This window comes from Bos mutus, chromosome 9 (genome assembly GCF_027580195.1).
Source record: "Bos mutus isolate GX-2022 chromosome 9, NWIPB_WYAK_1.1, whole genome shotgun sequence".
Taxonomy (NCBI): domain Eukaryota; kingdom Metazoa; phylum Chordata; class Mammalia; order Artiodactyla; family Bovidae; genus Bos; species Bos mutus.
This window is the reverse complement of record NC_091625.1, coordinates 82601268-82612950: the sequence shown is the minus strand read 5'-3', so window position 1 is coordinate 82612950 and position 11683 is coordinate 82601268. Positions and strand designations below refer to the sequence as shown.

The 11683-nt window shown below is 41.1% G+C and overlaps 1 pseudogene; it reads left to right on the top strand.

Moving 5' to 3' along the window:
• The first annotated feature begins 428 nt into the window (after positions 1–428).
• On the top strand, positions 429–3132 carry LOC106701668 (transcription factor IIIA-like; annotated as a pseudogene).
• The last annotated feature ends 8551 nt before the right edge of the window (positions 3133–11683 follow it).

The following is an 11683-nucleotide window of genomic DNA, read 5'->3' as shown; positions in this document are numbered from 1 at the left end:
TGACAGGGGAGCATCTGGGTTCTCTCCCACATGGTGGACCCAGCTTCTCGACATAGTGGACTCAGAGCAGCATTCCAAGAGGGGTTGAACGGAAGCTTCAGAGTTCTCATAACATCACTTCCACTACATTCTACTAGCCAAAGCAAGTCATGAAACCAGTCCAGGCTCTAACCATCAGGAAATAGTCCCCAGTTTCTCATAGAAAGAGCTACAAATCATAGGCTATGGATTCAGGAATGAGAGGAGTATCAATATTACTGTTTTCTGTGCAAACAACCTGCCATATTCCTGTAGCTAGAAGGGATGAAGGCTTGGGTTCCACAATAACAGAAGAGAGGAATTATGATTTAAAAAAAAAAAAAAAACCCTTTCAAATATACTGGGATCATATACATTAGAAAGTCCCTAGTGAGATGGAGAATGGAAAGATGACGAAGCTTCTGAAGTTGAGTCCTGATTTGGAATTTATCAAAGAAATTATAAAGGTGGGTAGAAAAGAGGGGTGGGAATAAAGGGCAGGTAGTGAGGGCAGGAGGATTTGACAGGAAGAATCCCAATGGGAGAACCTGTTTCTTGAAACAAATGTCAACCAGCTGCCACAGTGGAACCCAACCTCATTCCTTCTGTCTCTCTTTCAAAGCCTAGGCTGTGTTTTCCGATCAACCCACCCTCTTTCCTCTCATTCTCAAGTGTAGGATCTCTGCATCTCAGATCTGATTACTATGGTATTATCCAAACAACAACTCCAGATTTTCCTCTTTTGGTATGTCTTGTGTGGCACACCTGCTTGGCTTATTTTTTTTTTTTAATATTTTTACTTCTTTCTGAATAAGTAAAGTATGTTCATATTACAAAATTCAAAAAGTACAAAAGTTACACGGACAAAAACCAGAGCCAGAGAAGCAATTTGTTCCTAAAAAATGGCAGAGCCTGGATTTGAATGCAGGCTGGCGTGGCACCCATGCTTTTGACCATGGACGGCACTGCTGAGTTATAAAATCAGGGCTTCTCATCAGTTCTGCTCACAGAGAAGTTAGAAATTACATTTTCCTCCATCAAAACTAATAAATCGACCTTGATTAGTGAGAGCGAAGTACATACTTGCACTCCTCTTGGCTGAATCAATAAAGAACAAGAAGACTTACAAGTAGTCAGCATTGTCCCTGTAACAGAAATATGAAGACACCAAACACTACTTGTAAGAAAACATGATGTATTAATTTTGGCAACACTTGTACACCATGTCATGCCAATAAAGACAAGGGAATTGAAAGCAGAAATTGAAAGCTGGATGTGACCCGCTTCTATCAGCATCTCTGGAGTCAGTATGAGATGTGGGAGGAGAGGAGACCTTTGGGAGGTGGGTGATTAGCTCCAGGGACAAAGGAAGGTCCTCTGGCTTCTCTCCCCATGTTTAACTAACCTTCTTACTTGAAAACCACCTTGGAGGAGAGACCTCTGCCATTTTTCTTCAGCATCTCACTGACGAAAAGAGACATAGGAAGAGCCCGCCCCTCCGGGATCACGCCCCCGGAAGTGCAGTGGGCCCACGCGTAGGGTCTCCGGAAGCAGTCGATAGTCACTGGTTTCACGGCATGTGAGTCAGCACGTGGCTGAGTTCTTCGCCCCCAGGAATCTGGAGCCGCAGGCCTCTGTCACTGAGGCGGTGTTGTCCCTGACTATCACCGACCCATTCGTTGCAGTCGGCGAGAGTGCCGCCCCGCCGCCCGCCTCCCCCAGCGGCCCCTCGGAGGTTCATCTGCTCCTTCACCAACTGCAGTGCCGATTACAACAAGGCTTGGAAGCTAGACGCGCACCTACACGAGTACTGGGAGCAGGGGGCGGGGAAGAGACCCTGTTTGTGACTATAAAGAAAGCTGGGTGCAGAAGAATTGATGCTTTTGAACTGTGGTGTTGGAGAAGACTCTGGAGAGTCCCTTGGACTGAAAGGAGATCCAACCAGTCTATACTAAAGGAGATCAGCAGTCCTGGGTGTTCATTGGAAGGACTGATGTTGAAGCTGAAACTCCAATACTTTGGCCACCTGATGCTGGCCGAAGAGCCGACTCATTTGAAAAGACCCTGATGTTGGGAGAGATTGAGGGCAGGAGAAGGGGACAACAGAGGATGAGATGGTTGAATGGCGTCACCGACTCGATGGACATGAGTCTGGATGAACTCCAGGAGTTGGTGATGACAGGGAGGCCTGGTGTGCTACGGTTCATGGGGTCACAAAGAGTCGGACATGACTGAGCAACTGAACTGAATTGACCTGATGAAGGGTGTGGCAAGGCCTTGGTCAGGGACTACAGTCTCAGCTGCCACGCCCTGGTTCACACCCTTGAAAAGTCCTTTGTATAGCTAGCGGCTGTCATCAGAAATTCAACAGAAAATAAAACTTGGAGAAACATTTTGACCACAAACATGTAAAACCAGCAAAAACAATATGCATGTAGTTTCAAAGGTTGTGAGAAGACCTTTAGGAAACATCAGCAACTGAAAATCCACCAGTGCCAGCACACCAACGAGCCGCTGTTCAAGTGTGCCCGTGAGGGATGTGGAAAACACTTTTCCTCCCCCAGCAGTCTGAAGTGGCACAGGAAGGTCCACGAGGGCTATATCTGTCGAAAAGAATGTTCTTTTGTGGCAAAAACATGGACAGAGCTTCTAAAACAAGTGAGAGAGACCCCTAAAGAGGACATAATGTGTGGCGCCTGCCAGAAGAACGTTTAAGTGCAAGGACTTCCTGAAGCAGCACATGAGGATGCACGCCCCCGAGCAGAACTTGTGCCGGTGTCCATGGGAAGACTGTGGCCACACCTACACCACTGTGGTCACCCTGCAGAGCCATATTCTCTCCTTCCACGAGGAATGGCGCCCTTTCATGTGTGAGCACACTGGTTGTGGCAAGACCTTTGTCATGAAGCAGAGCCTCAGCAGGCATGCCGTTGTGTGTGACCCTGACAAGAAGAAAATCAAAGTGAGGCCATCTAGTGAGAAGGGGAGCCTGGCCTCTACACTCAGTGGGTACTCCCCTCCTAAGAGGACACAGGGCCTGGCTGTGCCAGGCCCAGAAACGGGGAGCTGATGAGCTGCGTGGAAGGCCACACACTTTCCATGTCGCCATGCTGACTGCAGCTGTACACGGGACTGTGCTGTGTGGAGGTCCACAGACCAGCCAGCTCGGTTCTCTCCCAGAAGCACTTGTTTGTTAAAGTCACTGGGGCAGGACACCAGATGTCCCATCTTTCTCGTCTTTCCCATTTCAGAGTGTCTCCTCTCGGGGTGCCCCGAGGTGCTGTCCCTCCTTTTTGCTCTAGGGAGGAAGAACACACATCACAACCTTGCCCCCTCTGATGGGCAGTGACCTAGATGAGAAGGTTGCAATTCTAGAAATGGTCTGGACGAATCTATTACATGTCTCCTCCTAGAAGAGGAAACAAAAGGCTAGTGTAAAACCAATACCTCTGGTTCTTTCTGGTGTTAATGCTTATCTAATACCCATAAAGGCCAGCATTCTTGAATTGCTATATAAGGGATTTGCTAAGTCAAATCATATAGACCTGGTTAAGCTAATGGAAACCTGTATAATAACCAGGTGGTTATATGAACTCCATGTAACTAGGCCAATGCGCTAAAGGCTTGATAGTTTTAAATCCTCTGTCATGGCACCAGAGAGGCTGTTTTTGACCCAGATCACCCGTTCACAAAAAGTGCAGAGTGGTGGGTTTGGGCACTGGCAGGGCCCCCTTTTCCCCCCAGGTTGTCAGCCCAGTGCTATTCCCAACTGTCCTTCACAGAGTCATTGAAGTGGTTGGAAAAAGACAGACATGTGGTTCTAGAGATTCTGGGTGGGCTGGACTGGGATCAGGGCCTGGGTCACTCTAGCCTGGAGGTAGGGCTGAAAACCACTGGAGTAAATGCTGCCTTTATTGGCTGCTAAGCTGTGTAACTCCAAAAGCCAAATCCTCCAGACTTATCCTGGGACAGTAAACTGACACTTTCTAGAAGAATTTGGCTTGAATGCTTCTCATAAGCATTTATAAAGAGGAATCATTTTAAAAAGATGAACCCATAGTTTCTCGTTTTCCTATTTAAATGTTAGACCCTCTACAGTCTGTGAAGTAGAATAGTATATAGCCCTTAAGTTAGGAAGTAGTGTTCTCACATGGTGAAATACTTACATTATGGTGGAAAAAAGCTGTATACATTTTGCATTTTGAAAACCCAGTTAGAAAGCTGCTACCAAGACTGGACAGAATTATTAGTTACTTTTCTCTGCCTTTATGTTTTCCAGGTTTTCTACAGGTGTATTTATAAGATCAGAAAACAAAAAGGCACAAGCAGTCACTCAGGCCTGTTTTCACTTACCATTTTGTTCTAGGGCTCGTCCGCACTCTTTCCTTTACTGTAATCTGGACTTGATATGATTTTTTAATCCACTGTGGTATCTGTTTACTCTTTGTGTCCAAATCATGTTGTCCAATATTTGAAGAAAAATTAGTTGCTTGGTCAGGGTGGGTCCCAGGTTGAAAAGAGTGAGATCTGGGGCTGGTCTTTGAGGCCTGTGTTTTATCACACGTTCATCCTAAGGTCTACACTGATACAGGCCCTCCTGTCTGCCTGGTATTAATGGTTTCACACTCCAGTTAAATAGAGGACACAGACACAAGGTGAAATACCACTATTTTAGTTGCCGAGTAAGAGTACCTGGACAGGGAATGCTTCCATTTATCATTACCATTGTTTGATGAAAGAACAAAAGAATGGTCCTTTAAAGAGAACCAGGTAATCCTTTTTTTTTTTTTTTTTTTTATTTTGGGTGGTGGATAACAGGTGTTCACTGTATTTTTTCTTTATGCTTTTTTAATTTAAATAAAAGTAATTTTTCAAAAAAAAAAAGACATAGGAAGAAGAATGATCATTTCGGTTCTGAAACACAAATCTTGGCCTTTGGGTAAAGCATCTAGATATATGTATGCTACAGATAGTGCATGGTGTCTTCGTCTGTGTGTGATCCTGCAGTGTTTGCAGGGATGTGCACACTGGCCATAGAACGTTTACCAACAGTACCTTCCGTGTGGTACACCTGCAAGGCCCATGGGTCTTGAACATTGGTGTTAAGAGCAGAAGGAGAAGAGGTAAGGTCACCCTGCCTGCTGGACTGTGCACAGCTCCATCCTACAGTCAGGCAGACTTATCTGAAGCTGGACTTTTCAACCACTCTTAACTCTGTTAAATTTCTGGTAACTCCTTCCCACTTACTACACACAAAAAATGTCTTGCTAAAAGAAATTTTTATATTTCTGGTCATTTGGACCTATTCTTTCATAAGATGTATTTGTACCCAAAGGATAGATATGATCCATTTTTGGGAAAAAAAAATCATGTGAGGCAGTTTCTGATGCTTTTAATCAGTCACCTAAGCCACTTAGACCAATGAAAGGTAGGTTGATCTTCCTGCTGCTTAACAAATGAAATTTTCCTGTATCCACCATGCCCATGTTGGCCTGGACTTTAGCATTTGTAAACAAAAATATTTTCCCTGAAATAACATTAATCCTCAAAGCTGGAGTTTGAGTCCAATTCCTCTTGTAGAAGAAAATTCTTTTTTTTTATTTTCTCCTTTCCCTTGAACTGATAAATTTAGGGGAGGTTAATAGGTCAGAAGAACAGTGAGAATGCTTCTGTACATTACATAAATTCCTATGATTCAACCATAAAAACTACTTACCTGAACACCTTAAGTTATTCCCCATTAAGATGGATAAAGGCAAGTACATACAGGTTGATAAGATTGCTTGCTATACATAAGAGGCTGCCTGGATTCTCAGAAATACCAGACCATGCATCTTCATAAAGTGTTATTCTACTTCATGTGATATAATTTTGTAAAAAAAGAAAAAGGGTGTATGCACATTTGTAAAGTATAATTTGAATGTGTATGTAAAAATGTTATACAAATAACTATTTAAAATGATAGAAATTATATCTGTTGTGTGATGTATTGTTCTTGAAAGGTAAAATTTGGCACTGCCTTATCTCTGTGAATGCATGCATGTATGTGTGTGTGTGTGAAAGTAGAAGGGAATACAAATAAGGGTGAAAGGTTTAGCTTCCTATTTGCATTCTGGAGACAGCTGTATACCTTCTGTGTCTTTAGCAATTGCAGTCTGAGTATCAAATTTGAGAACATGACCACCAGGGTTCTTGCTCCAGTAACAGAAACGCCAAGACCAAGGCAGGCAGGGCCCAGAGCCAGGCTTCTCATGATCAGGCAGTCATCAAATACCCTTCAGTCACTCAGTCATGTCCAGCTCTTGTGACCCCATGGACTGTAGCCTGCCAGGCTCCTCTGTTAGTGGGATTCTCCAGGCAAGAATATTGGCATGGATTGCCATTTCCTACTCCGGGGGATTTTCCCAACCCAGGGATCAAACCCCTACCTCTTGAGTCTCCTGCATTGGCAGGCAGATTCTTTACCAACTGTACCACTTGGGAAGCTCACTACAGTGGAATATAAATCATACCTTTATGCTGTGGGGTGACAGTGGCCTCTGCCTTACAACACATGTTTAGTTCATAGTGACAACAGTAAGCAAGTTTCTCAAATAAAATATCATTTGGATGAGGATCGGGAAGAGAAACCCCTCTCCTTCCCACTGAAATAAGTGTTTGCTTTAAAAAAGAAATACGAAATCAGTGCTAGACTAAAAGCCAGTGCTAAGTACAACCCCCTGCTTGGCCATCAAGACTGTAGATAACATGGGCAAATTCCTCTTCATCTCTGAATTTTTAGTTTCTTCATCTGTAAAGCCAGGCAGCTGGAACAAGATGATCTATTATGTCTATTCCAGTGTTGAAATTCTATGATTTTCTGATTCTGTCTGAGTCACTAACAGAAAATAGAAATAAGCATCAAAATATCAAAACACACATATTGCCTTTCATCATGAAAACACATCTCCAAACTCTCAAATCCTAGTTCATCAAATTATATTTCATAATTACCATGCAATATCTACTGGTATTATCTCCAAATGCTGTATTTTGTCAAGAATTAGCGTCTAAGAGTAATTAAAAATTCAGAATATTGAATTCCTTACAGAGTGCACTCATCAGCCACCAATGATTATTCATTTTTTGTTTCACTGTTATTAACTTACCACTGGTTTTATTATTGTAATGGTTCTAGTGCCCTCATTTTTACCTAGCTTAATAATCTTCCAGGAACATTCAGAGAAATATTAAATAAAGTAATATTTTTATAATATCAGGCTGAGATACAGTTAATAATTACTTTTTGGAATATGAAGCAACAGATGGTAATCAATTATTTTTCATTTCCACAAGGGACAAAGAAAGGCTAAAGAAAGAACAGGAAAGTTTGTGAATACAAAAAGAAGTTCTGGTAATTTTTACTTTATAGAATTTGGTACCAAGAAATATCAGCCAACCTGTTTTTCTGAATATATTTGAGAATATGGCTGGTATATTTGTAGAGGCTGAGTTGAAGGGCCTCATGAAAATTAGACAGAAAATTATATTCCTCCCAGTCCCTTTCATGAACACAGTTTCTACAAACTGTATCTAAGCTCAGCCCTGGGAATCATAAATATGCCCCCAGGTAACCTGGACAGACCCATCTCTACTTCAGCATTTCCATGGGAAAGTTTTCTAAAGTATCTTGGCTATTCCTTTGGGGGTTCATAAGCTCATGAGGACTGTGTCATTTTTATCTATGGTCAGAAGTCATTGCAGAGCAGAGAATAGAATGGGCTGAAAAAAGACCTGACAAGAATTAAACAATAAATTAGTATTCATGACAACTGTATGTTACCAAATTTTACACATTCTCTCATATAATTTCCACAACAAACCCAAAGCCAGATTCTCAGAAATGTTCACTTGCCTATAGTTTTGCAACTACTAAATGGATGAGTAGGAATTTGAATCTAAGAGTGTTGAGAGGACCAATCATGAACAATATTTCAAATAGATGATTGTTGATTTCAGGGTCTTTATCTACATATTTATCCCATTCATTTATTTGACCCCATTAATCTGGGACCAATAATTGATAGAATTTCAAAGCAGTGAAGAAAATATGGATTCATTAATAAAGGATATTAGGTAGTCATCTAGGGAAAAAAAAAAGTTGGATCCTTACATGTTGGATTCATATTGTTCAAAGATTTTAATAGAAACTGAAAATGAAACCATAAAAATACTTGAAGAAATATGGGGGGAACTTTTTAATAATCAAAGAGTAGAGAAGGCTCTTTTAAGAACAGCATAAAACTCAGAAAACATAACAGAAAAGTAAATTAGACTATGCTAAAAATAAATTCAACAATATGTGAACTGTGAACTTCCAGATGTTCAAGCTGGTTTTAGAAAAGGTAGAGGAACCAGAGATCAAATAGCCAACATCTGCTGGATCATTGAAAAAGCAAGAGAGTTCCAGAAAAACGTCTATTTCTGCTTTATTAACTATGCCAAAGTGTGGCATAGTGACTTTGTGGATCACAATCAACTGTGGAAAATTCTGAAAGAGATGGGAATACCAGACCACCTGACCTGCCTCTTGAGAAACCCGTATGCAGGTCAGGAAACAACAGTTAGAAATGGACATGGAACAACAGACTGGTTCCAAATAGGAAAAGGAGTATGTCAAGGCTGTATATTGTCACCCCGCTTATTTAACTTATACGCAGAGTACATCATGAGAAACACTGGGCTGGAAGAAGCATAACCTGGAATCAGGATTGCCAGGAGAAATATCAATAACCCCAGATATGCAGATGACACCATCCTATGGCAGAAAGTGAAGAGGAACTAAAAAGCCTCTTGATGAAAGTGAAAGTGGAGAGTGAAAAAGTTGGCTTAAAGTTCAACATTCAGAAAACGAAGATCATGGCATCTGGTCCCATCACTTCATGGCAAATAGATGGGGAAACAGTGGAAACAGTGTCAGACTTTATTTTTGGGGGCTCCAAAATCACTGCAGATGGTGACTGCAGCCATGAAATTAAAAGATGCTTACTCCTTGGAAGGAAAGTTATGACCAACCTAGATAGCGTGTTCAAAAGCAGAGACATTACTTTGCCAACAAAGGTCCGTCTAGTCAAGGCTATGGTTTTTCCAGTGGTCATGTATGGATGTGAGAGTTGGACTGTGAAGAAAGCTGAGTGCCGAAGAATTGATGCTTTTGAACTGTGGTGCAAGTCCCTTGGACTGCAAGGAGGTCCAGCCAATCCATCCTATAGGAGATCAGTCCTGAGTGATCATTGGAAGGGCTGATGTTGAAGCTGAAACTCCAGTACTTTGGCTACCTCATGTGAAGAGTTGACTCATTGGAAAAGACCCTGATGCTGGGAGAGATTGGGGGCAGGAGGAGAAGAGGACAACAGAGGATGAGATGGTTGGATGGCATCACTGACTCAATGTATATGAGTTTGAGTAAACTCTGGGAGTTGTTGATGGACAGGGAGGCCTGGTGTGCTGCGATTCATGGGGTTGCAAAGAGTCGGACACGACCGAGCGACTGAACTGAACTGAACTGAAAAATAAATTCAAGATGGCTAAACCACTATAAGCAGTCAAAAGAATGCCACCACCTAGAAGAAGATTTGCAATTTGTATCATAGTCAAAATTTTTCTAAAGTGTAAACACAATATAATTTTATTGATTATATTAATTATATAATAATTAATTATTATATAATCAATATATTATATTAATATATTATAATTAATTAATTATATTAATTTCATGGGTAATATAAAAATACTCACAAAAGGCTGTTGATAATAGAGGAAACTATGTATGTGTGGGAATAGACGGTTTGTGGAACTCTCTTTGACTTCCATTCAGTTCTACTGTGAACCTATAACTGTTCTAAAAAATAAAGTCTATTTTAAAAATCCATGAGCATCCAATAGGAAAATGGAACATAGAAGGTCAATAGACAGTTCACATGCAAAAAATGAAAATAGCTCTTAAAGTTAAGAAAAGATATTTAATCTTACTCATAATAAGAGAAAATAAATGATGTTTTAAAGACACTACCTTTTGTGTATTATAGTGGCAAAGATTAGAAGGTCTAACTAACACATCCTGTTGAAATGTGAAGAAATAGATCCCTTCACACATTTCTAAGGGTGTTGCTATAACCTCCATATAGGGTAATTTGAGAATATCTCACAAAATTTTAAATGCACATATTCTTTTCACCCAGCAGTTTCACCTCCAGGAATTCATCATTCTGATATAACCCCATATGTGTGAAATTTTATGTGCAGAATGGTATTCATTTTTGAATATTCATATCCATGATTTTTTTTTGTAATAGCAAAAGACTGAAAATTCATATACATTACATTTTGTAATAGTAAAAGATTGGAAGCACCTCTGGTGTCTATCATTAAGAGACAAGTTAACTACATTTGAGTGCAGTCATAATGTTGGGGTGTGGAGAAATGTTACTGTCATAGACTTTTGGTTTTCAACAGTAAGAGTTTTTCCTTAATGTTTTAATGTCTTGCACCACTGCTTCCTGAAGTGGATTGCCTAATAATTGAGTTTGAGTGAGAAACTGCCAGTGCACCTGATCTGTTTGCCCATCTTTCTTTTGGGGATCTACCTGCTCCATATTTATGTCTATTTCATCAGGTCATGAGCCTTTCGGGAAAGCTATTCGTGTAGGAAGGTCCATGACTCTCTGAGTACTTCTTACTAAGTTGGTAAAGTTGGTAAGTCTGTCTAATTTGAGGGTTCAGTGTTAGGAAATCATTGTCATTGTGTATCTGAGCTGCATTCTCCAGCATCAGCTTTACCAGTAATACATATATATTTTTTCATCTTCATCTGCTTTGCACAGTGTTCTCTCAGAGGTTTCAAGATTCAGGTGGGACACGCACAGGTGTCATATACTGTTCCTCTCCTCTTTAACACACACATTTGGATCCTATCCACTCACAGAAATGAGAAAGTGTTCTGGGTACAGAGAGGATGAATCTCCAAGTTAAATTGATGGCAGAAAAGAGCAAGGTGCAGAACAGCCTGTGTAGAGTGCTACCATTTGGCTAAAAGAAAGTGGAGGAAAGAACATATGTTCATTTGTATCTGCCTAACATATCTCTGAAAGGATAACACTTGAAATTGATAGCAATTGGCTGCCTCTACAAAGGGAAAGAGTGTGGCTGGGGAAAGAGATGGGAGATTTTCCAGTGTCCACTTCTGTGCCATCTAGATTTTGAATATATGAGAATGTATGTGAATTCATTTCCTCTGTAATACATGCTTCTAAAATTATCTTTTTCTCTTCCCTCTCTTTCTTGCTCCCCCATCAATGTCTATTCCACCAGTGCTGGTGTTCGTGTGTGCTAAGCTGCTTCAGTAGTGTCTCTCTGCAATCCTATAGACCATAGCCTGCTAGACTTTTCTGTACATGGGATCCTCCAGGCAAAATTACTGGAGTGGATTGCCATGCCCTCCTCCAGGGTTCTTCCCGACCCAAGGGTCAGGCCATCTTCTATTATCTTTTCTGCATTGGCAGGCAGGTTCTTTACCACTAGTGCCACCCGGGAAGCCCACTGCTGTTCATAAAACAATATAATTGTGCAATGTGAGAAGGGGAAAGACTTACCTATGACAATTCTTGGTCTTTATTCTTCCCTG